General features: G+C 43.7%; 1 pseudogene; it reads left to right on the top strand.

Moving 5' to 3' along the window:
• The first annotated feature begins 2,639 nt into the window (after nt 1–2,639).
• Nucleotides 2,640–2,898, top strand: LOC130288229 (U2 spliceosomal RNA; annotated as a pseudogene).
• Nucleotides 2,899–4,005: the final 1,107 nt, after the last annotated feature.

Raw genomic sequence — 4,005 nt, 5'->3', positions numbered from 1 at the left:
CCGGCTGACGAATCAGGGCGATCGTGAGGTGGCAGGCTGTGGCTGTTCCGCCACAGCCAGTAATTCCGGGTCACCGGGTTACTGGAGACCCGATTGACCCGGAATCGCCGCAGATCGCTGGACTGAATTGTCCAGCGATCTGCGGCGATCGCCAACATGGGGGGGCATAATGACCCCCCTGGGAGATATGCCGGGATGCCTGCTGAACGATTTCAGCAGGCATCCGGCTTCGGTCCACCAACCGGCTAGCGGTGGGGACCGGAATTCCCACGGGCGTATGGATACGCCCTCGGTCCTTAAGGACTCGGAATGCAGGGCGTATCCATACGCCCTATGTCCTGAAGATGTTAAAATGCAAGATTTAACCTTTTATGAACGAGAAAATTACGACGTGCTGGTATAATGACGCAACACTATGTGGCTGGTATGTAATTTTTTCCAGTGCTGGTTTTCACAACCAGTCCGGCCCTGAATGTATTATTTATTGTGTACGTGAATGACATTTGATTGGTAGTAAAGGTATATTCAATCAAATATCTGTTGTTATCACTTTGATATGTGATACATACCCTATCTGGGGACCATAAATTAGGCTGGGTTCACACTACGTTTTTCAACTAAGGTTCCCGCATACGTTTTCTATCAAAAACCGTATGGGGAAAGAAACGGATGGAACAGTATGGGAAAAAGTAAACCGTATGGGTTTTTAAACAGTATACTGTTTTTAAAAGTGCATACTGTTCCGTCCGTTTTTGTAGAAAAAAACCCATACGTTTTTGAAAATTTTGTCCATTTTTAATGGGAGGGGTCTTGGGTGGGGACTTTAGGATTCAAATGCGCATGTGCAAAGTAAAAACGTATACGTTTTTCCCGTATGGAACCGTATACATGTGCGTTTCCCATTGACGTCCATGTTAAAAAAACGTATGCGGTTGCAGTACGGTTTTTAAACCGGAGACAAAATCGTGGTCAACCACGGTTTTGACTCCGGTTTAAAAACCGTACTGCAACTGCATACGTTTTTTTTAACATGGACGTCAATGGGAAACGCACATGTATACGGTTCCATACGGGAAAAACGTATACGTTTTTACTTTGCACATGCGCATTTGAATCCTAAAGTCCCCACCCAAGACCCCTCCCATTAAAAATGGACAAAATTTTCAAAAACGTATGGGTTTTTTTTCTACAAAAACGGACGGAACAGTATGCACTTTTAAAAACAGTATACTGTTTAAAAACCCATACGGTTTACTTTTTCCCATACTGTTCCATCCGTTTTTTTCCCCATACGGTTTTTGATAGAAAACGTATGCGGGAACCTTAGTTGAAAAACGTAGTGTGAACCCAGCCTAAAATGGATTTTTGAGAACGGGAGCTGATTTGGAAGCTTGCTTCCGTCGCCCTATGCATTGACCCGATGTGGCAGTATCTTCGGGTAGTGAACAGTGCACCACCCCATTCCAGTGTTAAACAAGAAAGATTCTCATTTAATCCTCTGTGGGTGAGAATTTGAGTTTGAGAATTGGAGACCAAAATGATGAGTTGCACTGACTGGTTTATGAACGTCTATTCATTTAGCGTTTTAATGACCATGTTTGCACACTGATTGGTGTAAAAAATAAAATAAAACTAAATAATAATAATCTAGCACACCTGTGCAGGTTTGACATGACATGACAGGTAGCTGTCTTGTGGGTGGTGCTGAATCCTGTTAAATGACGTGAGGGTCTCATGCCTATACACAAGGGTGTGTCATTGCTGTTGCTTGACCATGCATTGGTTTCTGTGGTCAGTGAATGATAAAAACAAAATTTACCATCCATTGATGGATGGGAAATCCGCCATGAGGCATTTGTTTTTAGAAACTGCTGCTCACAACCAATGTTGCAATGAAGTGTCTCCATCTGCTGGTGGTATTGGAAAGGCATTAGTGCTATGACAGGGTCTGAAGAAGAAAAAGAAGAAGAAGAAGACGGAAAAAAATATATATAAAAAGAAAAAGAGAGAGAGAGACTGACTTAGTGAGTGAGTGATTGAGTGAGTAATTGAGTGAGTGAGAACAAATGAGTTAAAGCAAGTGAGTGAGTGAGATCGAATGAATGAAAGTCTGAATGACAGAAGGAAAAAAATCACCAGAATCACCAGCGGCACCACCATCGGTTGTCAGGTTACCCGGATTCAGCAAATACCAGAGTCCAAAATGATGCAGGTTTATACTGTTAATTTTCAGTTTATCGTTACAGTTGGTGTTATTCCATGTCGGAAGGGACGCAGCTACAGCCAGTGGGGTAACTAGAGACAGGCAGGCAGCTATGTGCAACAAAGGTAGGCGTGTTGTTTTCATATGCAGATCTGAAATATTGTCTTATATGCAAGAGGAGGAGTGATGGGGGTTCAGGCAAAAGCCAGGCTATGGATTGCATTGCTAAATGCTCCATCAGAGTGCAATGGTCGCCTGTCCTTTTTTTAAGTGATGATGTGGGTTTAGCCTGTGCTGTATGTATGTATGGGTGGCTGACTGCCACCCACCCAGAGAGTGTATGGGAGGCTGGTTGGCTGCCAGCCTTCCTTCCATTCCTATGAGTAATGTGAGTGCTCATGAAGGGGACATGGTTGGGTCCACCCCTTTCCCGGTTATCCCCTCTAGGCCTTTTGGCTTAGATCAAGTGTAAAAAAAAAAGGATCTTGCGACAGATCGCATCCTCAGGCACGTTTTTTTTTGTGTGAATACTTGCACTTGGGTGACTTGTGAGCACATACTGATACGTTCCCTATCTGGGGACCATAAATTAAATGGATTTTTGAGAAAGGGAGCTGATTTGGAAGCTTGCTTCCGTCGCCCTATGCATTGACCCGATGTGGCAGTATCTTCGGGTAGTGAACAGTGCACCACCCCATTCCAGTGTTAGGGTACATTCCCACACTGCGTATTTGCTGCGTATTTGCTGCTGCGTATTTTATTTTCTCTGTTGAAGTCAATGGGTAGGAAAATATGCAGCACCAAATACGCAGCAAATACGCAGCAAAATACGCCGTGTGGGAACGTACCCTTAAACACGAAAGATTCTCATTTAATCCTCCGTGGGTGAGAATTTGAGTTTGAGAATTGGAGACCAAAATGATGAGTTGCACTGACTGGTTTTTGAACGTCTATTCATTTAGCGTTTTAATGACCTGTAAGGTGCAATCTCGGGATGCACAAATATATAGATAAACAGATATATGTATGCAGGTGTATTACCACTTTAAATGACTACAGTGCACTGTACACTGGATATACAACCTCTAACTGCAAGAGTTTAAATGTGTAATATATGCAAATAGTTAGATATGCAAATAATTTGCAATATATATGCTGTAGAATAAATGTGCAATAGATGTGCAATTACGACTTTCCATTAAAAGGGTACTCATCCCCTATCCTTTGTATAGGGGATAAGATGTCTAGGGGGGGAGATGTCTGATCGTGGGGGTCCTACTGCTGGGAGCCCCCACGTTCTCTCTTGCAGCACCCCTGTCATCTGCTGCAAGGAGCGAAGGAACTGGCGATACAGGGGCCGGAAGATTGTGATGTCATGGCCCCACCCCCTCGTCATGTCACGGTCAGTCCCTTCAATACCTTTGGATAGGGGATAAGATGTCTAGGGGTGGAGTACCCCTTTAAATGTCCTTCCAGCAATCCCCAATAAATGTATAAGAGGATACATCCAGAGTATGTACAATGTTCAATGCATACAACTGTCCGGGCATGCTAAGAGTTGCAGTTTTGCAACAGCTGGAGGCACACTGGTTGGGAAACAATGATCTACATCCATCTGACTGCAGGCTCTCAAGATGGAGTAAAAAACATAGTCACTGACAGTGTCACGGCAAACTCCTGTGATTCTCATCTTACCGGTGAATAAGATGCCTATTCGGTACAGGGTGTTCCGCATAGCGTTTAATGAAAACGATCTACTGGGCTCCTTCTCAAATCCTCCTTTTGAAGCAGATGAAACACAA

The sequence above is a fragment of the Hyla sarda genome, chromosome 8 (assembly GCF_029499605.1).
Source record: "Hyla sarda isolate aHylSar1 chromosome 8, aHylSar1.hap1, whole genome shotgun sequence".
Lineage (NCBI taxonomy): Eukaryota > Metazoa > Chordata > Amphibia > Anura > Hylidae > Hyla > Hyla sarda.
Note: the sequence above shows the minus strand (reverse complement) of the source record. Positions and strands in the feature narration are given on the sequence as shown.